Source organism: Panthera uncia (genome assembly GCF_023721935.1).
Source record: "Panthera uncia isolate 11264 chromosome B3 unlocalized genomic scaffold, Puncia_PCG_1.0 HiC_scaffold_1, whole genome shotgun sequence".
Lineage (NCBI taxonomy): Eukaryota > Metazoa > Chordata > Mammalia > Carnivora > Felidae > Panthera > Panthera uncia.
The window spans coordinates 117,360,706-117,386,967 of record NW_026057582.1 but is presented as its reverse complement, the minus strand read 5'-3'; the positions used below and the strand labels follow the sequence as shown (position 1 = coordinate 117,386,967).

The following is a 26,262-nucleotide window of genomic DNA, read 5'->3' as shown; positions in this document are numbered from 1 at the left end:
CTTATGTTGCAATGTTTCCAGTTACAAAAACCAAAACAAAAAAAAACCCAAAACAAAACAAAGCAAAAAAACTCTGTTCCTGCAGGAGTTTATTTACTGATCAAAAATATTGGGTTTTTATACTCTTCAGTGTATGTTGATAATTCAGGTGAGTTTCATATTATACAGTGTCTCCCCACACCATTCTTAGCTTCACATCATCTTTCTAGGATCCCCAGTGTGGCCTCACAAATACCATTGCACTTTGGGGAGATCTGACCTGATCCCCCACTTTTTAATGAGGGAATTCCTGGGTAGCATATTTCTCTTTGTGTATAAATTCAAACTTAATGGAATTCATATCCAATGTAATGGATTTGAAAAAGAGGTACTATGAGCCCCTTAAAACCCAAAGCAGCATCATGACAAATGTCTGGCTTTGCCTTGTTGATCCTCTTCTTCAAAATCCTTTTAAAGTAAATAAAACAAAATTATTACAACAATTCATTTATTCATTTATCTAATTCACAATATGCAGAGATAAAACTTAAACCTCTGGTTACTATTAAGGTTTGCAAGAAAGTACAGCAGGAATAAGTGGGAACATTTCTCATATATAACTGTGCATAAGGTCTATGCACTCAAGATAACATGAGATGGCAGTGTGGTAGCTGAAGCCCACAAGGATGAGAAAGCATGCTGTGCCTGCACACCACAGTGTCCTGTTCCATACATGTTTTTCTGGCCATATCCAGCATGAATATAGGTGTCAACATTTAAGACAGTTTAATGAATATTCATGAAACACCGTTGTGTGGCTAAGTGTGTCTGGCATTTTGCAATATGGAACGGTCACCCACAGTGCTTTGATGGCATTTTAGAGGACCCCTGTTAGATAAATGTCTTTTTATAGACCAATGTCATCACTTGTTTTCAATCTCTTAACTCAAAAAGATGATGGCAATAATATAGAATTACACATCTCTTGTTTCCAAGAAGATTAAAGCATTTGGAGCATTACCTATCTAAATGGTTCTCAGAAATCATTGTGAAGTTTGAAGAAGAAGATGGATATTATTATTCCGTGTTTTCTAATATCTATAATTAATTTTACTATGGAACTTATCTGTGAAATGGAAGATCAAAGAAATAAACCTCACAATCATGAGGCCAGGTGTCCAGTATCTAGGTATGTTGCCAACACCAAATACTTTGAGATGAACTGACTTCATTATTGCCTCACATTATCATGGAATCTGTGTGAGCACTATCTTCATTAACCCCAACATCCTTTGGGTGTGACCCTGGACAGCCACTTTTATCTGACTGGTCCTCCTTTTCTCTGTTAAGATAACAGGAATATAAAAATATTATTTTTATGACTGTATAATAAATATGCTTACTTAAATAATAATAAATAAATAACAAATAAATAATAAATAAATAAATAAATAGGCTTACTTAAAATTTGCAAACACCATTTAAGAGCATGAGTGACCATATGGGTTCCCTGGGGTGGTTGTAGGAGTAGCACAAAATGATTGTCTCATAATTCTGGATGTGGGAAATCCAAATTCAAGGTGTCACCAGGGTTGGTTCCTTCTGAGGACTGCACAGGAGGATCTGCTCCCACTCCATGGCTTGTAGGTGGCATTGTCTCTGTGCCTTCACGTCATCTTCCTTCTGTGCATGTCTGTCCCTATGTTTGAATTTCCCCTTTTGTATATGAATACTAGTCATATTGGATACAGACCCCTTGGTCCACGCTACTCCAGTTAAACTTCATCTTAACTAATTACATCTACAATGACTGTATTTACAAATAAAGTAACATTTTTAGGTACTTGGTGTGAGGAGTATAATACTTTTTGGGGAACACAGTTCAACCCATAATAGTAACCAAGAAAGTATCACACACCATGATAATTAGCATTTCGATTGCATTTGGAAATGAGACTTTCTTTGTCCCAAACACATTCTTTATACTTGAATTCCCTTAAGGATTAGTGTCCCCTCCCAAGTGGACTGTTTTCATTGACTGTGAAGAAAATAGGCCATGGGCTAGCACAGCTAGCATGTGTGACGTGCTGATGGGCAGCCTTTGCATCATCTAGTAAGTAGTAGGAAATTGAGATTCCTAGGCCTCACCTTGAACCTTTTAGGTCAGAATCTCTTGGAGGAGGAGTCCAGGACTCTGAATTTCATACCCCTATATGATTCTGATGATACTGAAAGTTGGCATGTACTGGGTGGACCAGACCAGACTATAGCAGATGGATGGTGTAAAAATCTCATTACTGTGAGATCAAAGCCAGTAAAGAATAATCTCCTATGATGATTTCTGACTGAGTCAACAGTGTGCTGTATTTTTTATGTTACTGATGTTTCTGAACGTTCTTTAGATAGTCTAGATAGTTGCCTTCTTCAACTATTTCCCCAAGGATGGTTACAGCAAATCTTTTCCTTTGTTTTAGCCCAATGCCATTTTGGAAAATGAAAGCCAGAAATTTTATATCTAAATACATAGATTCTACCAATTATAATAGGAAATAAATCTATAAGAATACCTCATATATATTGCTGGTTTGGTTCCAGACTACCAAAATAAAGCCAATATCATAAAAAAGCAAGTCAAACAATTTATTTGGTTTCTTAGTGCATATATAACATACATTTACACTGTACTATATAGTCTATTGAGTTTGCAATAGCATTTTGTCTTTAAAAATAAAGTAATACCTTAATTTAAAAAATAGTGTTATTGCCAAAAAATGCTGTTATCTGAGCTTTCAGCAAGTCATAATCTTTTTGCTGGTGGAAGGTCAGTGTTGTTGGCTGCTGACTGGTCATGATGACAGTTGCTGAAGGTTTGGTGTGGGTGTGGCAATTTCCTAAAGCAAGAAAACAATGAAATTTGTCACATCAATTGACTCTTCCTTTCACAAACAATTTATCTGCAGCATGTGATGTTGTTTGATAGAATTTTACCTACAATAGAACTTCTTTAAAAATTGAAGTCAATCCTCTGAAGACTCTGCCACTGTTTTGTCAACTAAGTTTATGTAATATCCTAAATCCTTTGTTGTAATTTTAACAATCATCACAGCACCTTTACCAGAAGTAGATTCCACTCAACTGTAAGAAGCAACTCCCCATCCATTAAAGTTGTATGCTTAGACTGTAGCAATCCAGTCACATCTTTGGGCTCTACTTCTAATTCTGGTTCTCTTGCTATTTCTCCTACATGTGTAGTTATTTCCTCCACTGAAGTCTTGAACCTCTTAAAGCCATCCATGAGGATTGGAACCAAGTTCTTCCAATCTCCTGTTCATGTTGATATTTTGACTTCTTCCCATGAATCACTCATGTTCTTAATGACATCTCGAATGGTGAATATTTTCCAGAAGATTTTCAATTGACTGTCCAGAACTATCAAGGAAATCATTATCTATGGTAGCTATACCCTTATGTAATTTATTTCTTAAGTAATAAGACTTGAGAGTTGAAATGACTCCTTGATCCATGGGCTGCAGAATGGATGCTGTTAGCAGGCATGTAAACAATATTAATTTCATATATCTCTATCAGATCTCTTGGATAACCAGGTACATTGTCAATGAGCAGTAATATTTTGGGGGAAAAATCTTTTCTCAGCAGTAGGTATCAACAGTGGGCTTAAAATCTTCATTAATCATATTGTAAACAGATGTGCTGTCATTCAGACTTTGTTGTTCCATTTATAGAGCACATGCATAGTAGATCTAGCATAATTGTTAATGGTCCTAGGATTTGGGAATAGCAAATGGACATTGGCTTCAACTTAAAGTCATGAGCTGCATTAGCCCCTAGCAACAGGGGCTGATCTACATCAGCACTTACTGCTTTACCTTGTACTTTTATATTATGGAGACAGCTTCTTTCCTTAAACCTCATTAACCAATCTCTGCTAGCTTCAGACTTTTCTTCTGCAGCTTTCTCACCCCTCTCAGCCTTCACAAAATTAAAAAAAAAGGTTTTTTTCTCTGGAATAAGTTTTGACTTAAGGGAATGTTGTAGCCAATTTGATCCTCTATGCAGACCACTAAAACTTTCTCCATATCAGCATTAAGGCTGTTTCACTTTCTTGTCATTTGTCTGTTCACTGGAGTAGTACTTTTAATTTCTTTCAAAAACTTTGCCTTTGCATTCACAACTTGGATAACTGGTGCAAGAGGCCTCGCTTTTGGCCTGTCTCAGCTTTCAACATGTCTTCCTTGCTAAGGTTAATCATTTCTAGCTTTTGATTTCGAGTAAGAGATGTATGACTCTTCTTTTTACCTTAACAGTTGGAAACCACTGAAGGGTTATTAACTGGCCTAATTTCAATATTGTTGTGTCTCAAGGAATAGGGAGGCTTGAGGAGAGGGAGCGAGATGGGGAAAGAGTTGGTGAAGCAGTCAGAACACACACACTTTTCAATCAAATTTGTTATCTTATATGGGTGCTGTTCTTGGCACCTCAAAACAATTAGAATAGTCACATCAAAGATCACTGACCACAGATCACCATAATAAAAATAATAATGAAAAAGTTTGAAATATTGGGAGAATTACCAAAATGTGACACAAAGACAAAAAGTGAGCAAATGCTATTGGGAAAATGGTGCCAGTACACTTTTTGGATGCAGGGTTGCCACAGACTTTCAATTTATTTAAAAAAATGTAGTATCTGTGGAGTGCAATAAAGCAAAGCCCAATAACACAAGGTATGCCTGCATTAGATTATTTTTCTGACAACTTAAATACAATTTCTTCACTGAGAAAAACTTGCATAAAATTTAAGTATATGTATATATGTGTGTGTGTATGTGTGCGTGTGTGTGTGTGTATATATATATATATATATATATGAATTATTTTAAATAAGTCAATGACAACACATCTGACCTGGGTTTTCAAAAATTTTATTAATTTAAAAAAATTAAAAATTTATAGATATGTGTACATGCACATATTAGTATATAAACATACATTGTCTTTCTCTGTCAGCTGAGAGGTTCTAGAGCAGTGATACCCTAGTACCAGTGAGACAAAATCTTTGTTTCTAATGCCAATCTCCAGTAAAAGGAAACGAAGTTCCTTGGAGGAATGGTTGACTGTATGGCTTGGGCCATACATACATATTGTACTTACATACAATATGTAAGTAAGACTAGATCATCTTGCAGTGCCAGGAAGAAAGAAAATGTTAAGACATTCACACACACACAAAATGACAAGGATATGTCAAAAAGAAATAAGAGCCAACTAAGATGTTGCGATTGTTAAAGCCGACTACTATGAGCAATAAAATAAATAAAGTAGTATTGGGCTATAACTAAGTGTAAAATAATTATACATGAAAATGATCTGGAGTCCCTACTGATATAAATAAATGATTGAATAAATAAATAGGAGAAAATGGACAAATACCCTGTGCATATTAATATGTAGATGTAATTTATGTAGATATCACACTGTCAGGGAAATATAGACTGACTCCTATTCAAGTGTGAGCTGCACATAATGATTTCCTTTTAAAGAGTACAGTATGGAAAGAGATGGGGGAAACAGTTGGTAAAGCAGTCAGAACATGCACAATATATGTTGTATGGAAACCATATGGAAAAATATTACAGAGCAGACATTTGACAAACACCAGCTCAGCCAGTGGATCAAGGTGAGCATCAAGAGTCATATAATGGTAGTGGTATGTACCATTGATATGATGTGATGGAAATGGTACTTTACCTCTGGTCACTTACTCCAAAAGACATAGAAGGCCAGTCTAATAATGAGGAAAACATGAGACAAATTACAATCAAAGCATATCCTATAAAATACTTCACCCATACTTCTCAAAACTGCCAAGGTCATCACTAACAAGGGAAGCCTGAAAAACTGTTACAACCACTTAAAGTCAATATGGTATCCAGCGGAGGATGGAAGATGGTGGAACAGCATGGAAATTGTTTGTGTCTTGCATCCATGAAATACAGCCAGATCAAAACTAAACCTTCCTTCACACCTAGAAAACTGATTTGAGGATTAACACAACAATCTGTACAACCTGAACCACAGAACTCAGCAAGTATGTAGTACAGAGAGGTGAACTTGAGGGAGAGAAAAGCTGCAGAGGGCAGGGAGCTGTTTTTCCTTGTAGAGAGAGGACAGAAACCGGGGGTGGGGGGGGGAGGCAGAGAATACAGGCAAAGCATCTTCCCAACAGCAGCTGGAGAGAAAGTGAAAAGTGGAAACAGCCACAGGGACTGAACTAAAAAGGGAAAAAAGAGAAAGGAAAGGGTTTAAATTCCATTAAGACTCTATAAACAGGGGGAACACAGACTCTGAAACTCTGCATCTCAATACCTGGCAGTGGTCTGGTGAGAAGGGCAAATCCCCAGGAGCAGAATGAAGTCCAGGGCTGTTCAGGCCACATGGAGAGAGGTGGTTCCCCTGCTGGAAGGACATCTGGTAGAGGCTGTGTGGATCCCTCACAGGCAAAGGCCCCAATGGACCTGGGAGAACAATGACATTCACTGGTGCTGGAACAAGGTCATTGGGGGTGAAGCCTGGTGCTAGATGTGTGTTGTGATTTTCCATAATCCCTGAAACACAGCTGCTACACAACTATATGAACTTTTTTCTGGGGCGGGCTGGCACCCAGCTGCAGTCTCTGGGCATTGGCAGCAGCATGGTCCTGTGAGTGTTCCTGGCTACAGCTGGTACCTGGCCATTTCTTGGTGAGACCCTCCCACAGAGGGGTATAATGGGTCAAAGCCACAGTCCCTAAGAAATAAGGAATTGGGAAAAACAGCCGCATTTGAGATAAAACTCAGAAGGGAGGTGCTGCCTGGGGGTTGGCCATGGACAGTGTAAAAGTGATGAGTGGACGGAACTAAAGACAAAAGATGGGTGTGTGATTGCTGATCAGGGAGAACAGAGTTCTAATACTAGAGACTGCCATTTTCACCACTCCTGCACATGTGCATAAACACCTACAGGGGTCACAACAATCCAGCCCAGTAAGCTAACCAGCACCATCTACTGGAGAAGGAGCTGTTACACTAAGCCCTGCCCAACTGGGCCAACCTCGCTGTTCAGGAAAACAAATCTCTCCATTAGCTTAGTTTACAGACTATAAAGTGTTTCATATTTTGACTTCTAGGAGAAAACGAAGTAATTTCAATCATATTTCAGTCTGTTTGCTGGTTCATGTATTCAGTTTTCTTTTCCTTTTCCTTCTTTGTCATTTCTTTTCTTTTTCATGAATACAGAAAGACAAAAATTTTATTTTTATTTTCAATTTTTATTAAAAATATTTTCTTTAATTTTTTCTACTTCATATTTTACTTTTGTGTAAATTTTTCAAATTCTATTTTACTTCCACCATTTCATTTTATTGTTTTGCAGTGTATTCATTTTTTTCAAATTTTCAAACGATTTCCTATTTCTTTCTTTCCCCTTTTTTTTCCTCTAAGCTATCAAGCCCCTTTCAACCCCAGACCAAAACACAACCTAGGATCTAGCATCATTTATTTGATTTGGGCATGCATGCACATGTGTGTGTTTAACTTTTTAATTTTAATTTTCTTTTAATTTTAACTTTTTCTTACTCATCAATTCCTTTTCTCCCTTCAAAATGACAGAATGAAGGAATTCACCCAAAAGAGAGATCAGGAAGAAATGACAGCCAGAGATTTAACCAACACAAATACAAGAAAGATTTCTGAACCAGAATTTATAATCATGATACTGAGAATACTAGCTGGGGTCAAAAATAGGTTAGGATCCCTTTCTGCAGAAAAAAAAAAAAAAAAATAGGATGAATAAAAAATGCTATAACTGAGCTGCAATTTGGAATGGATGCCATAGCAGCAAGGATGGATGACTCAAAGCAGAGAATCAGCGATATAGAAGGCAAACTTATGGAGAATAATGAAGCAGAAAACAGAAGGAGACTAAGGCAAAAGAGCACGATTTAAGAATTAGAGAAATCAGTGATTCATTAGAAAGGAACATCAGAATCATAGGGGTACCAGAAGATGAAGAGAGAGAAAAATGGTAGAAGGGTTATGTGAGCGAATCATAACAGAAAACTTTCCTAATCTGGGGAAAGACACAGAAATCAAAATCCAGGAAATACAGAGGACTCCCATGAGATTCAACAAAAACTGACCATCAACAAGGCATACCATAGTCCAAATCACAAAATACTCAGGTAAGGAAAGAATCATGAAAGCAGCAAGGGAAAAAAAAAATTCCTTAAACTACAAGGGAAGACAGATCAGGTTTGCAGCAAACCTATCCACAGACACTTGGCAGGCCAGAAAGGACTGGCAGGACATATTCAATGTGCTGAATCAGAAAAATATGCAGCCAAAAATTCTTTATCCAGCAAGGCTGTCATTCAAAATAGGAGGGATTAAAATGTTCTCAGATAAACAAAAATTAAAGGAGTTTGTGACTACTAAACCAGCCCTGGAAGAAATTTTAAGAGGGACTCTCTGATGGGAAAAAGGACAAAAATAAATAAATAAATACATACATACATACATACATACCAAAAACAACAAAGATTAGAAATTACCAGAGAACACTCCAGAAACTCCAACTCTACAAAAAACATAATGGCAATAAATTCTTATCTTTCAGTACTCTATCTAAACATCAATGGACTAAATGTTCCAACCAAAAGACATAAAGTAACAGAATGGGTAAGGAAACAAGTTCCATCTATATGCTGTTTACAAGAAACTCACTTTAGACCTATAAACACCTTCAAATTAAAAGTAAGAGGATGGAGAAATGCGTATCATGCCAATTGTCAACAAAAGAAAGCCTGAGTAGCCATACTTATATCGGGCAATCTAGACTTTAAAATAAAGACTGTAACAAGAGATGAAGAAGGGCATTATATCATAATTAAGGGTTCTATCCACCAAGAAGATCTTACATTTGTAAACATTTATGCTCAAATTGTGCAAGAACCCAAATATATAAATCAATTAATGACAAACATAAAGAAACTCATTGATAATAATAACATAATAGCAGGGGACTTCAGCACCCACTCAGAGCAATAGACAGACCATCTAATCAGAAACAAGGAAACAATCATTTTGAAAGACACACTGGACCAGATGGAGTTAGCAGATATATTCAGAACATTTCATCCTAAGCAGAGGAATATACATTCTTCTCCAGTGCACGTGGAATATTCTCCAGAATGGACCACATACTGGACACAAATCAGCCCTTAACAAGTACGAAATGAGTGAGATCATACCGTGCATATTTTCAGACCGCAATGCTATGAAACTCAAAATCAACCACAAGAAAATTTTGGAAAGGTAACAAATACTTGAAGACTAAAGAACTTCATACTAAAGAATGAATGGGCTAACAAAGAAGTTAATGAGGAAATTAAAAAGTACATAGGAGCCAATGAAAATGAAAACACCACAGCCCAAAAGCTCTGAGACACAGCAAAGGTGGTCATAAAAGGAAAGTATATAGCAATCCAGACCCTCCTAAAGAAGGAAGAAAGGTCTCAGGAATGCAACCTAACCTTACACCTTAAAGAGTGGGGGGAAAAAAAAACAGCAAATGGAACCCAAAACCAGCAGAGAACAGGAAATAATAAAGATTAGAGCAGAAATTAATGCTATCAAAACCAAACAAACAGTAGAACAGATCAATGAAACCAGAAGCTGGTTCTTTGAAAGAATTAACAAAATTGATAAACCACTAGTCAGTTTGATCAAAAAGAAAAAGGAAAGGACCTAAATAAATAAAATCAAGAATGAAAGAGGAGAGATCACAACCAACACAGCAGAAATAAAAACAATAATAAGAGAATATTATGAGCAATTATACACCAATAAAATGGGCAATCTGGAAGAAATGGACAAATTCCTAGAAACAGATACACTACCAAAACTGAAACAGGAAGAAATAGAAAATTTGAACAGATCCGTAACCAGGAAGGAAATCGAATTAGTAATCAAAAATCTCCTAAAAAACAAGAGTCCAGGGCCAGATGGCTTTCCAGGGGAATTCTACCAAACATTTAAGGAAGAGTTAACACCTATACTCTTGAATCTGTACCAAAAAATAGAAATGGAAGGAAAACTTCCAAACTCTTTCTATGAGTCCAGTATTCCCTTGATTCCAAAACCAGACAAACACCCCACTAAAAAGGAGAACTATAGACCAATTTTCCTGGTCAACATGAATGCAAAAATCCTCCACAAGATATTAGCCAACCGGATCCAACAATACATTAAAAAAATTATTCACTATGACCAAGTGGGATTTACATATGGGATGCAGGGATGGTTCAACGTCCACAAAACAATCAATGTGCTTCATCATTTCAATAGAAGAAAGGACAAGAACCACATGATCCTCTCAACAGAGGTAGAGAAAGCATTTGACAAAATACAGCATCCTTTCTTGATAAAAACCCTCAAGAAAGTAGGGATAGAAGGATCATACCACGAGATCACAAAAGCCATATATGAAGGACCCAATGTTAATATCATTGTCAATGTAGAAAAACTGAAAGCTTTCCTCCCAAGGTCAGAAACAAGATAGGGATGTCCACTCTCACCGTGGTTATTCAACATAGTATTGGAAGTCTTAACCTCAGCAATCAGACAACCCAAAGAAATAAAAAGCATCCAAAGCAGCCAGGAGGAGGTCAAACTTTCACTCCTCGCAGATGACATGATACTCTATGTGGAGAACCCAAAAGATTCCACCAAAAAAAAAACTGCTGGAACTGATTCATGAATTCAGCAAAGTTACAGGATATAAAGTCAATGCACAGAAATCGGTCGCATTCCTATACACCAACAATGAAGCAACAGAAAGAAAATCAAGGAATCGATCCCATTTACAATTGCAATAAAAACCATAAAACACCTATAATAAATTTAACCAAAGAGGTGAAAAATCTATACATTGAAAAGTATAGAAAGATTATGAAAGAAATTGGAAAAGACATAAAAAAATGGGAATATATTCCATGCTTTGGGTAAGAAGAACAAATATTGTTAAAATGTCAATACTACCCAAAGCAATCTACATATTCAATGCAGTCCCTATCAAAATAACGCCAGCATTCTTCACAAAGCTAGAACAAATAATCCTAAAATTTGTATGGAACCAGAAAAATCCTGAATAGCCAAAGCAATCTTGAAAAAGAAAACCAAAGCTGGAGGCATCACAATCCCGGACTTCAAGCTGTATTACAAAGCTGTAATCAAGACAGCACGGTACTGGCCCAAAAACAGGCACTCAGATCAATGGAACAGAATAGAGAACCCAGAAATGGACCCACAAACGTATGGCCAACTAATCTTTGACAAAGCAGGAAAGACTATCCAATGGAATAAAGACAGTCTCTTCAGCAAATGGTGCTGGGAAAGCTTGAGAGCGACATGCAGAAGAATGAACCTGGACCACTTTCTTACACCAGACACAAAAATAAACTCAAAATGGATGAAAGACCTAAATGTAAGACAGGAAGCCATCGAAATCCTTGAGGAGAAAGCAGGCAAAAACCTCTTTGATCTTGGCCACAGCAACTTCTTACTCAACACGTCTCCTGAGGCAAGGGAAACAAAAGCAAAAATGAACTACTGTGACCTCATCAAAATAAAAATCTTCTGCACAGTGAAGGAAACAATCAGAAAAACTAAAAGGCAACTGACAGAATGAGAAAAGATATTTGTAAATGATATATCAGATAAAGTGGTAGTCTCTAAAATCTATAAAGAACTTATCAAACTCAACACCCAAAAAACAAATAATCCAGTGAAGAAATGGGCAAAAGACATGAATAGACACTTTTCTAAAGAAGACATCTAGATGGCCAACTGACACATGAAAAAATGCTCCATATCACTCATCATCAGGGGAATACGTATCAAAACCACAATGAGATATCACCTGACACCTGTCAGAATGGCTAACATTAACAACTCAGAAAACAACAGATGTTGGCAAGGATATGGAAAAAAAGGATCTCTTTTGCACTGCTAGTGGGAATTCAAACTGGTGCAGCCACTCTGGAAAATAGTATGGGGGTTCCTCAAAAAATTAAAAAAACTACCCTACAACCCAGAAATTTCACTACTAGGGATCTATCCAAGGGATACAGGTATGCTGTTTTGAAGGGGCACATGCACCGCAATGTTTATAACAGCAGTATCAACAATAGCTGAAGTATGGAAAGAGCTCAAATGTCCATCTTGGATGAATGGATAATGAAAATGTGATATATATATATATATATATATATATATATACACACACACACACACACATACACACACACACACACACAATGGAGTATTACTTGGCAATCAAAAAGAATGAAATCTTGCCATTTGCAACTATGTGGATGGAACTAGAGAGTATTATGCAAAGCAAAATTAGTCAGTGAGAGAAAGGCAAATATCATATGATTTCACTCATATGAGGACTTTAAGACACAGAACAGATGAACACAAGGGAAGGGAAGCAAAAAATACATAAAAACAGGGAGGGGGACAAAACATAAGAGACTCTTAAATATGGAGAAAAGAGTTACTAGAGGGTTTGTGGGAGGAGGGATGGGCTAAATGGGTAAGGAGACATTAAGAAATCTACTCCTGAAATCATTGTTGCACTATGCTAACTAACTTGGATGTAAATTGAAAGAAGAAGAAAGAAAGAAAGAAAGAAAGGAAGAGAAAGAAAGAAAGAAAAGCAAAGAAAAGAAAGGCATCCAGATTAGGATCTTGAAACAGAAAAAGGACATTAGGAAACAACTTTGAAAATCTGAATAAAGTATGGACTTTAGTTACTAATAAGGTATTAATATTGTCTCACTAAATGTAACAAATAGGTTATACTAATGTAATCATTAATAATAGGGAAAACTGAGTGTAGGAACCATCTATTATCTTCACAATGTTTCTGTAAATCTAAAAGTATTCTAAAATAAAAAGTTAAAAGAAAAGGAAAGTGAATCATAATGATGAAGTTTTACTTCCAATTATTTTTTGAGTGGCTTGAAATATGCCAGCTCTTTCATTGAGATAGACTGAAAAATAAATGGATAGGATAACATTGTATTCTCTTTGAAGACTGATCAGGTAGGTGCTGAAGCAACCATGACTTGAGCATACAAAATCCTGGAGAAGTAGACACCACACAGAGAGGTAAACCCACATTGTGTTGTGGCTTTATCTCTGTGGTCACTTGCTGAGCATCTGGAAATAGAAAGTGAATCCAAAAATATAGGTAAAGACTCTGAAAACAAAATGTCTCTGAAAGATCTATCTCAAGTTGGAGCATCAACAAAATGCAATAATAAGAAGCTCTTTAGGCCAGAATCCCAGGGGGAAAGGAAGATAAAGAAATGAACACTATTCTGCAAACACTTTCTAAAGTCTGAGACTGTGAAGAGAAGGAAGTTAAAGCAAGCAAAAAGCCTCTGAGAAGGATAGTCTAACAGCCCATCAGTGTCAGGAAGATAAGAATTATCATTGAGGATGCTCCACAAATAAGAGCCATGGTGAACACACCAAGAACTCAGTTACAATACCTGAAGGGTTATAGCCTAGAGCAAATGTGAAAGAGACTACCACCAACAACAACAACAATAAAAAACAAAAAAACAAACAAACAAACAAAAAAAACACAAAACTTGTCCAACTACAACTAACTGAGCCTTGAGTTACCCCAGCCTCTCATTGTATTAGAATGACTAGTCCCAAACTTATTGACCAAAGAAGAAAGTGATGAACTGTCTTTGAAGGATAATAAAAAATTTTCATACAAATTTTACACAAGGTATATGCTGTTGCCAAATTAACAAATCCAAAGGAAAACTAAGAGAGTATAAGCACAGATCCACAGGGGATTAGATTTTGGAAATAGCCAGCAAAGTCTTTACTATGGAAATAACTAATATTTTTAAGAGAACAGGGGAAAAGAGAAAATTATGACTGAAAATATTGATACTTTCACCAGAGAACACGAATATGTTTAAAAGAAAAACATTCAAATGGAGTTTTTTTTTAATTCAAGGATTTTAATTATAAACACAAAAGATAAACTTAAATTATTATATAAAAAAGTTAAAGGGAAAATATGACCAGCTAACTATAAAACAGGTCAATAGAAAATACCAAAATAAAGAAAAAATAGAAAGGAATAAATGATTTAAAAAGTTAAGAATGAAATAAAATATGTGGGGTGTGATATAAAGTTGTCATATAAATGAATTGGTAAAAAATAAAATAAAACTAAGTGCAATTAGAATTCCAGAAATGTAGGGGCGCCTGGGTGGCTCCGTCGGTTAAGTGTCCGAATTTGGCTCAGGTCATGATCTCAACATCCATGAGCTGGAGCCCTGTATCAGGCTCTGTGCTGACAGCTCAGAGCCTGGAGCCTGCTTCAGATTCTGTGTCTCCCTCTCTCTCTGACCCTCCCCCATTCATGCTCTGTCTCTGTCTCAAAAATAAATAAATGTTAAAAAAAAATTTTAGAATTCCAGAAATGTAGGCCATAGAAAATGAGATGCGCTATCTGAAGACATAAAGACTTAAAATTACCCTTGATAAATGAAGACATTAACTCACACACTCAGCAACACTTGTGAAGTCCAAAGGATGAATAATACAAAGGGAAACACTGAACTGCCAAAGACCAAAGGCAAAAAGTATGTCTTTAAGTATTGAGAGAAAAAAAAAAAAAGACACATTACCCTCAAAGGAGCAAAATTAACACAGACATCTGTCTTTGAACTAGAAATCAAGGCTGCGAAATGACAATGGAATTCCAAGTATGAAAAGAAGCAGAGTATTTATTATTTTTTTTCACTCAAATATCCAATTTAAGAAACAAAGCAAATGAATAAACAAACAAAAAAGAAGAGAGATAAAAAAAAAAAAAAAACAGACTCTTAAACATAGAAAACAAATTGGTGTTTGCCAGAGGGGAGGTAGTTGGAGGGATGGGTGAAATAGATAAAGGGGGTTAACAGTACACTTATTTTTTTGAGCTCTGAAAAATGATTACACTTATTGAATCATTATATTGTATATCTGAAACTAATATAATACTATATGTTAATTATAGTTTGATTAAAAACAAATAAAAAGAAGCAGAATTTGATATCCAACAAAATAAGCAATAAAAATAAAAGTGAAATGATGATGTTTTCAGGCAAAGGGAACATAGAGAGTGAAAGAGATTGACTTTGTGATTATTATAGGAAGCTGCTTTTGTCTATTTGGGTTAAACCTTTAAGTGAAAGAGCAGACCTACGCCGGCCGACTCCATCTTGTTCTGTGTCCTCCACCTTGAGTGACTATGTCCCCGACATGAACCCTTTCTGAGAAAATCGCAGAAACCTCAGACCACGCCTCCTCCCTTTGAGTAACCTCCCCCTCACCCGTTCAAACTTCCCGATCAAAACACACCTGGAGACATGCCTATCGGGACTCCAATCCTTCCCCCAGACAATTGGCTGAGGCCACGACCCTTCCCCAGCCAATCGGCTGAGGCCACAGCCATTACCTCACCAACTGCCCCTAGACCCCTATAAAACCTTTGTGCTTTTGAAACTCACTCTCTCTGGCATCTCACCGCTGCGTCCATGCAGATAGGGGATTGAGCTCGAGCTAGCTTGAATAAAGGCTCTTTGCTTTTATACGGGACTTGGCTGCCTGGTGGTCTTTGGGGATCGCGAATTCTGGGCATAACATATTTGCATACTAATGCATTTCTTTGATGTATCAAGACTACCTATAATGTCCATTTGAACCTGAGTCCAATTGTCTAAAATCACTTGGGCAAGTCACCCAGCATTTTTTTATCCTGAGGATCAGAACATCTACAGCAAGTTTTGTGACATGGAACCAAAACTGTGAAACACATTCTGTGGTGGGCATATTTATGGCAAGCTTAGAGCATGCTTAGAGCATGCTTAGAAGTGGCTTTCTAGCAAAGGCAGTCCTAACAAAGGCATCAAAGGAGGAGACCCCCAAATTTAACTGCCCTAGTGGCTTTCCCCCTGGTGCCTGTTTTATTACAAAGCCCCAAATAGACCCCCTAAGAGATAAAAGTTTTTACAGTCAAAGTAACCATGACAAAGAGCTGTTCTTCCATGACTACAGCAAAAGCCACACCATTTGATGTGATTGCCTGATATTTTTGAAGTTTATTTAAGCTTTAACAGCTTCTGTAAGTAATTCTCCAAACTCCCCCCAAATTATTCTGTACATTAAATTTTGCATATTCAACAGGTAGGTCATGCTCCAGTTGAATTAAAACAAAAACAAAAACAAAAAAACAACAACAAAAAAAACTTTCTCTGATAGTGCCCACCATAAAGAGTAAGCACAGAGGGTGGGAGAATGGAGTCAGACTTCCCAGATTTGATTTCAGCAATACCATTTATCTGCTAATGTAAGGGTTAAATTGTAGTGTAGGGCTAACGTGTAGCTTGAAAAACAACAGCTTTGTTCTGACACTGAAGGTCAAGAGATAACAGCCTTGCTTTACTCTTTTAAAGTACACTTCATACTCTTGTAAATCAGGCTTTACCAACTAAGGAAACAAATGCTCAAAGAAAAGAGCATCAGAAGCAAGGTCAAGGAGATCCACTGGTTGCAACTTAGCAGCAGAAAGTCTAAAATAATCACCTCATCGGGCAACTGTTTCTAACTCATCTGGGAACTGTTTCTAACTCGTCTGGGAACTGTTTCTCTGTTCTGTTCCCAGGTGATGATACAACAATGTGATCGGCCATAAAAACTCTGTACCCCAGCTGTTCGGGGCTGCACTCTTATCAAGAGTGTTGGTCCCAATCTGTCAGCTTTGTCTCTCATTGCAATAAACTTTGTTGTGACTGTCACTGGTGCCCCCAGCATTCTGTTTCAGGAGTCGTGTGGATGCAATACTATCTTACCTTGAGCAACTTCTGTGATCCATCCATGTACACCTCTCATAAATGAGAAGGAAATTGCCTTCTCCTTTATTTTTTAAGTTTATTTATTTATTTTGAGAGAGAAAGAGAGTGCATAAGTGGGGGAGGCTCTGAAAGAAGAGACAGAATCCCAAGCAGTCTCCATACCATCAGCAGAGCCCAATGTGGGGCTCCTACTACAAACTGTGAGATCATGACCTGAGCCAAGATCTAGAGTCTTGAAGCTTAACCAGAAACTTCTAGATCTAGAAGCTTAACCAGCTGAGCCACCCAGGTGCCCCTGCCTTCTCCTTTATATGGATATTGTGAATTTAAGTAAACCACCATATGTGAAGTGCATAATTGCCATCACTATATACAAATATTATCTTTTATTATTTGCTTTAATACAGTTCCTGTGAGGGAGGATTATGATATTCCCCACATTACTTCATTTAGTAAACAGTCCATTAAATCAGCTGTTAGCATTTTATTCAATGAAACATGCTTTAACATGGCAGTAGAATGAGATTTGTATCTTGAATGCAAATAGGAATGTATGTTTAAAATAGCTTCAGTAGAAGAAACTCTAAAACTGGTTTCTTCTTGGCTTTTTGTCATATTTGTCTGAGTACAATCTGAGTAATAAATCAGTCTGGGTTTTAGAGTCAGAATTTTAAAAATAGCAACAGTGTCTTTGTTCACAAGATTTAGTGAAAAATCTTTCAAACCTACTGTGAATCATCTTCCTCCTCTAATTCAGAGAGGAAGTGTGGAAAAAACACTGCTTGGTTGAATGAACTGCTCATCCACTAAGAAAATTGAAATTCTATGATACAGATCACACCTGACTATGTCTCTTCTTTTAAAATTAGACTTAATTAACTACTCCTTAAAAGAAAAATTATCTTTCCATGGGACCTGAACAAATTATAATATTTAGAATATGGTGACAGTGAAATTTATACATATACCATTTTACAGTTTTCATTTGCCTCTCAACTTGCACTTTGAGAAAGGTAGAACATGTGCCCATATCTTTATTAATAGGTAAGGGACTAAATCTCAGGAAGATCGCAGGCATGGCCCACAGCAACACCCAATATATGCTGCAACTGATGTTAGAGACTTTTACTCTGAGGCCAGTGGCTTTTCCATGACATCACTGGAACAAAGGGTTAACAGTACTTCCTGTGGCTAGCGCTCAATTTTCAGAATATTTTATTTTATCTAGTTCTATGTTGGGTTAAACTTCATTGGTATATTTCCTAGAATGGTTTATATTGTATATCTTTTTTTTTTTTTCCATTATGGAGTTACATTCCTGCTTCCAATCATTTGATCGGAGGAAATGTCTTAAATTTGTACAGTCACATAAGGAAAGATGATAATTTAAAATTATTTGTAAAAAGAATTATATTATTGTTGAAATTTAGATCTCTGGCAAGGAATGATCTAGTATATCCCCATTTTTAAAATGCTAGTTAACAGATGGCAAACCTGAGTCTTTAAACTTGTTTATATAAACTAGTGTCAAGGCTTAAGACAACTATTGAGTGTTCTTATTGAGTACATCATTCTAGAAAGTGCCAGGGGGGTCCTGGTTACATACAATCAAACAACTCTCCCAACCCTATGCTAAGGTACTGGTACCTGTCTGCATCTTAGCAAGTATGTCACACCATGCTTCTCCCCATTCCCTTCCACACCACTCTGATTAACTTTAATCATCCCTACATGGATATGTTCAGCCAGGAAGCCATTTTTGAGACATCTCTTAGGGGTGCCTGGGTGGCTCAGTCAGTTAAGCATCCGACTTCAGCTCGGGTCATGGTCTCATGGTTTGTAAGTTCAAGCCCAGCGTCAGGCTCTGTGCTGACAGCTCAGAGTTTGGAGCCTGCTTGGGATTCTGTGTCTCCCTCTCTCTGCCTCTCTCTCTCTCTCAAATATATATATATATATATATATATATATATATATATAAATCTCTTAAAGACTAGGTGAAGTAGGACAGCCATTTACTTCCACAATGCCCTGATTTTGCCCCAGGGTAGCATTTATCACATTGTGATGTATTCTAATTGTAATCAAAGAGGAAATGTAAAACACAGATAAGAACAAGAACTCTGGAGCCATCATGCCTGGGTTTAAATTCCGGGCTTAAACATACAAATTGTGTCATCTTGGACAGTTATCTTCCCTCTCTGAGCCTCAGTTTTCTCATCTGTAAAATGGGGAAGACAGTACTAGCGCCTGCTTCAGAGACAAAGCTCTTGTGAGGATTAAATGAGCTTGAAAATAGTAATAATTGCATAGCATATATTGTGTGTATGTTTCCAATAAATTGACCTATTTGTATCCCAGGGATCTAGCAAAGTACATAATTCTCTCAAAAAGAAAGTGCTTGGGGGGCACCTGGGTGGCTCAGTTGGTTGAGTGCCCGACTGCGACTCAGGTCATGATCTTGCAGTCCGTGGGTTCAAGCCCTGCATCAGGCTCTGTGCTGACAGCTCAGAGCCTGGAGCCTGCTTCAGATTCTGTGTCTCCCTCTCTCTTTCCCTCCCAACTCATGCTCTGTCTCTCTCTCTCTCTGTCAAAAATAAATTAACATTAAAAAATTGAATAAAAAAAGAAAGTACTTGGTAGATATATGAATGTGTGGAAGAAAAAAGAACGGTTTGTTTACCAAACAAGTCAAAAAGAAAAATATTTCACTTTACCAACATTTAACTGTCATCTTAGAAATATTAATATGAGACCATTAAGGTGATACAGTAATAAAGGGAATGCATTTTGAATTTTAGTAATGTGTTTTACTGCTTGTTTATAATTTTATTACTTAAAATTTAATTGATAAAGGATACTTTTATCTACTTTGTACTTTACAGGTAACACTTATTTTGGTGTGTGAATACAAATGTCTGAATTGATATTTGTGATTTCAAGCAGATTAATTTATTAAGTTCTTTGATATACATGTTAATTGGACAGCACAAGCACATGGTTTACCACAATTTCATTTTCTAAGAAAACCCTATACACTTTTGACAGGAGTCAGTTTTAAGAAACTTACACTGTTATAGCCTGGAATCTCTTTGGAGGCTGTCTGCCTAGGTAGGGAATTCAGTCCTAAGGAATTCATAGAATTCCTTAGAGGGTCAGGAGTTTAAACTATTAATGTTCATCCAGAAGGTAACTCATCTGAAGATTTTGGTCTGACTTCCATTTTTCTTTTTAATCAACATAGAATCTGGGGGAAATACAGACCTATTTCCCAAGATTACTAAATGTTTGCCCACCAGAGACAAGCTTCCTTTACCATGATAACATTTGCACAGTAAGCCATCAATTACAGAAGCCGGGGGATGTTTCCTTTGTCCAATGACACTTTTCCTATTGGTTCTGTTTCTATATGGCTGTAACTAAATGGATATTTCAATACAAGAAGTAGTCCTTACAGATCCCAATGCTCCCTGGACAATAACCCTGTTCTTTGGACCTTACTCCCTTTTCCACTCTGCTCTCCACATTCACTGAGACAGAAGAATGAGAATACTTTCAGAGACCACTTCCAGCTCTTACCCTATCACCCTTCCTGCCATTTCTTCATTATTGTCCTTGTTTCATTACTATACCTATCTCTGTGGTCATGAAGGAGGTCTGAGGTCAGAGTCATGCTGCTTTGGATTTAGTAGTCCACATTCTCCTTCTGATTGGCTCTAAAACAAAAGGAGACTTATTCAATTTATCAGAATACCATACATTTACAGCAGGAATGCAATGGTTTTCTAACTGCTTGACCCTTGGCAATGCCCTTCTCTCACCCTGTTTGCTGTGTGCTCTGCTGACAAGAAGTACCCATTGGTCTAGATTCATAATCCATATGAGCCTAGCCCCACTCTGCTGTGGGTGACACATCAGCTCCTCACTGCAGCCAATGTCACCAATTCATGATCATCAATGACCTGGAATCACTCTTCTGAGGGTGCATACAAACTGTTATTTAGTCAACCTGCTTACTCCTCCTAGAGAAGTAAAGAACATAATTAAAGAAATCACACAGTCTGAGGAAAAGCTTACACTGAAGTAATAATGATAAGAACATTTAGAAATTACTCTGTTACTCCCTGTATTATTTCAAATGCATGAGCAATGTTGGCAACTTGCATACCTCTAAATTTTCTTCTCCATTACCCTTACATACTAAAGCTACCATTATTTCCTTCTTTATATATGTGTATGTGTATATATATATATATATATATATGTGTGTGTGTGTGTATACACATATATATATTAATTTTTTAGTAAATATATACATATATTTAATGTGTACATATTAATTAATATATACATATATATTTAAGTATATATATATTTTATATTCTAAGTAAATATATATATTTTAAGTAAATATATATATATATATGTTTAAGTAAATATGACTTGTGTAATTTGTTTATCAAAACCTTGCTATTAAGCCATGCTAGGGTCATTCCTTGATTCTTTACACCAAAAGACTTTGTTTTATCAATAAATAAAGCTCTAGAGGTTTGGACTTTACCCAGAATTGCAGTGTCATGACTTGCCCATTTGTCAGGACTAATTATGCTGAACTTAGAACAGTCTCTTTAAAAAGAAAAAAAAAATTATCTAGCAAGCCCACAGATTTAATGAGAACTTGAAGTGCAGACTTGGCTAAAAATTCATCACAGCTTTTCCAAATATGTCTTAAGTAAAAAGATAGGATGCATTCTAAAACTTGTAATCAAACTCTTCTGCAATAAAGTCATAGATAAAGGAATAAAAACTCATGTTTTGGTCTTGGTTTAAGTCTCACTTCAAAAAGATCTAAAAGACGTTGTGAAGTTAATGCTACTGGTTCCTAGAACTTCATAAGGTAATTAAACCTATGGCCCAAGGTGAATCTCTGCACCAACTAAGCATTTGGGCTAGTTAATGGGGTGACGAGTGTAGTAAATAGATCTGCTGTATTCAGACGTCTCATCTCAGGTCCTTCTCTCATAGGGTTCCTCTTTCTTTATGCCATTATTATTACACAAAGGCCAGCATGCTTTCTTGAAAATGAGTCTTCAAAGTACCACTTGGATTGGATTGAATGACACTGTTTTATAAAGAAATTTGTTTTGCTGAAATAGAACAGCTATTTTTTTAAGACCGATATTTATATTGTTCTTTGTGTGATGAAAGAACCACCGGTAAAAATACATCTGTGCATTTACTTTTTGAATATAAAGGCAGGCCTTTAGCATCACACCTGCTATTTGAAGTGTCTGTCATCAGTGAGATTCTGTGTCTTCAATTCACAAACTGTTCATGGCCCCAAAGGAAAGGATGATATATTGAATAAAAAGACTTTGAAAGAATTATTTATTTTGAATGAGGAAAAAATGCTTATAGTAAAATGTTAGAGAAAAATGATTGTATAAAATCCTTTATGACCTAGTTTGTGTTTGTTGGGGTGTGGATGTATACTGAAACTAAATAAAACAAAACCATAATGGTGGTTTTATTGCCATCTCTGGGAAATATTTTCCATTCCTCTTCAATTATGTGTGCACTTTGCACATATTTTAATATATTGTTATTCTTAAAAACTTAAAAATCACAGGAAAATATGTAAAAGAGGAATCAGTTTCCATCCTCCACCAGTCATTAATAACTTGGTATATATGTCTCCAGAGTTTTTCTGGGTTTTTTAACATAAGACACGCTACTACTTTTCATACAATAGATTTGTTGCCATATGTATATTTTTTAAAAATACCTTCAAAAGTGGAGAAAAGTACAAAGATGAGTTTTTTTTTTAACTATCTCATAGTAAAGTCCACATAAATATTAGGTAGATGTCTTCTAAAACAATATGCAAGCGAATCCACACCAATTAGTAGACCCATCTGCAAACACAGAAATGTGCATATGTTTTTTGACAACTTAGAAGAAACGGATGAATTCTTAAAAACATATAACCTTCCAAAATTAAAGCAGGAAGACAGAAAATTTGAACAGACTGATTACCAGCAATGAAACTGAATCAATAATCAAAAAACTCCCAACAAACAAAACTCCAGGACCAGAGGGTTTCATAGGTGAATTCTGACAAACATTTAAAGAGTTGGTACCTATTCTTCTCAAACTATTCCAAAAACATAGAAGAGGAAGAAAATCCACCAAATTCATTCTATGAGGCTAATATCACCCAGATACCAAAACCAGGTAAAGACACCACCAAAGAAGGAACTATGAGCCAATATCTCTGTAAATATAGATGCAAAATTCTCAAAATATTAGCAAACCTAATCCAACAATCCATTTAAAAAATCATTCACCACGATCAAGTGGGATTTAATGCAAGGTGGTTAAATATTTGCAAATATTTGCAATTTCTTAATGCAAGGTGGTTAAATATTTGCAAAACAATCAGTGAGATACACCACATTAATAAGAGAAACGATAAAATCATATATTGATTTCAATAGATGCAGAAAAAGCATTTGACAAAGTATGAGATCCATTCATGATTTAAAAAAACCCTCTGCAAAGTAGGTCTAGAGAGAAAATACCTCAAAATAATAAAAGCCTTATATGAAAAACCCACAACTAACACCATACCCAATAGGAAAAAAAATCCAGCTTTTCCACTAAGGTCAAGAACAAGTCATAGATGTCCAATCTCACGACTTTAATTCATCATAGTACTGGAAGTCCTAGCCACGATAATTAGACAAAAAAAGAAATAAAAGCATCCTAATTGAAAAGAAAGAAGTAAAACACTTACTATTTGCAAATGACATGGTATTATATATAGAAAATCCAAAAGACTCCACCAAAAGCCTACTAGAACTGATAAATGAAGTCAGTAAAGTTGCAGCATAGAAAATATGAGTGAAACCATATTATATCTGTCTCTCTCTGACTTATTTTGCTTAGCATAATACATTCTAGCTCTATCCATGTCATTGCAAATGGCAATATTTCATTCTTTTTGATGACTAATATTCTATTGTGTGTATGTGTGGATGGATGGATAGATAGATATCACATATTTTTTACCCATTCATCAGTCAATGGACATTTGGGCTCTCCATATTTTGGCTATTGTTGATAGTGTTAAATACTGGGGTGCATATATCCCTTCAAATCTGAATTTTTGTTCCCTTTAGGTAAATACATAATAGTGCAACTGCTGAATTATAGGGTCTCTTGAAGAGCCTCCATACTGTTCTCCAAAGTGGCTGCACCAGCTTGCATTCCTACCAACAGTGCAAGAGGGCTCCCCTTTCTCTGTGTCCTCACCAACACCTGTTGTTTATTGTGTTGTTTATTTTAGCCATTCTTACTGGTGTGAGGTGGTATTTCATCATGGTTTTGACTTGTATTTCCCTGATGATGAGTGATTTTGAACATCTTTTCATGTGTCTGTTAGCCATCTGGTTGTCTTCTTTGGAAAAGTGTCTGTTCATGGCCTTTGCCAATTTCTTAACTGGATTATTTGTTTTTTGGGTATTGAGTTAGATAAGTTCTTTATAGATTTTGTATATTAATCCTTTATCAGGTTTGTCATTTGCAAATATCTTCTCCCATTCTGTAAGCTGCCTTTTTATTTTGTTGATGGTTTCCTTTGCTGTGCAGAAGATTTTTATCTTGCAGTCCCAAAAGTTTATGTTTGCTTTTGTTTCCCTTGCCTGTGGTGATATGTCTAGTAAGAAGTTGTACCAGCCGAGGTCAAAGATGTTGCTGCTTCTGTTCTTCTCTAGGAGTTTGACTGTTTCTTGTCTCACATTTATGTCTTTCATCCATTTTGAATTTACTTTTGTGTATGGTATAATACAGTGGTCCAGTTTCATTTTTCTGCATGTTGCCATCCAGTTTTCTCAACACCATTTGTTAAAGAGACTGTCTTTTTCCACTGGATGTTCTCTTCTGCTTTGTCAAAGATTAGTTGACCATATAGTTGTGGCTCTATTTCTGGGTTTTCTCCTCTGTTCCATTGATCTATGTGTCTGTTTTTGTGCCAGTGCCATACTGTCTTGATGACTATAGCTTTGTAATATAGCTTGAAATCCAGAATTGTGATGCCTCCAGTTTTGTTTTTCTTTTTCAGAATTGTTTTGATTCTTCAGGGTCTTTTTTGGCTCCATACAAGTTTTAGGACTGTTTGTTCTAGCTCTGCAAAAAATTTCTGGTGGTATTTTGATAGAGATTGCATTAAATGTAGATTGCTTTGGGAAGTATAGATATTTAACAATATTCTTCCAATCCATGAGCATGGAATGCTTTTTCATTTCTATGTTACCTCTTCAATTTCTTTCATAAGTGTTCTGTAGTTTTCAGAGTATAGATTTTTTACCTCTTTAGTTAGGTTTAGTCTTAGGTGTCATTGGTATTAGTGTAAATACAAATGGAATGAATTTCTTGATTCTTTTTCTGCTGCTTCTTTATTGGTGTATAGAAATTTCTTCATATTGCTTTTATTACAATTTTGCAGAATTCATGTATTCTAACAATTTTTTGGTGGAGTCTTTCAGGCTTTCAACATAGAGTATCATGTTGTCTGCAAATAGTGAAAGTTTGACATCTTCCTTGCTGATTTGGATACCTTTTATTTCTTTTTTGTTGTCTGATTGTTGAGGCTAAGACTTCCAGTACTATGTTAAATAGTCATCTTGAGAGTAAACATCCTTATCTTATTCCTGACTATCAGGAAAAGGCTCTCAGTTTTTCCCCATTAAGGATATTAGCTGTGGGTCTTTTGAATGTTGAGGTATGTTCTATTTATCCCTACTTTGTTGAGGGTTTTTATCAAGAATGGATGCTGTATTTTGTATGCTTTTTCTGCATCTGTTGAGAGGATCATATAGTTTTTATACTTTCTTTTATTAATAAATATGGTATATCAAATTGATTGATTTGTGAATATTGAACCAGCCCTGTAGCCCAAGAATGAATCCTACTCAACCATGCTGAATAATTCTTTCAACATGTTGAATTTGATTTGCTAGTAACTTGTTGAGAATTTTTGTATTCATCGTCATCAAGGATATTGGCCTATAATTTTCCTTTTTTATTGGTGTCTTAAAACCTTTAGAAAAATAGCAAGAATAGGGGCGCCTGGGTGGCTCAGTCGGTTAAATGGCCGACTTCGGCTCAGGTCATGATCTAGCGGTCCGTGAGTTCGAGCCCTGCGTCGGCCTCTGTGCTGACAGCTCAGAGCCTGGAGCCTGTTTCAGATTCTGTGTCTCCCTCTCTCTGACCCTCCCCTGTTCATGCTCTGTC

At 36.3% G+C, this 26,262-nt stretch overlaps 1 protein-coding gene across 4 annotated transcripts in view; it reads left to right on the top strand.

Moving 5' to 3' along the window:
- GABRG3 (gamma-aminobutyric acid type A receptor subunit gamma3) overlaps positions 1–26,262 on the top strand; it is a 711,486-nt gene that overhangs the window by 631,370 nt on the left and 53,854 nt on the right. The gene's annotated exons all lie outside the window — the stretch shown is intronic.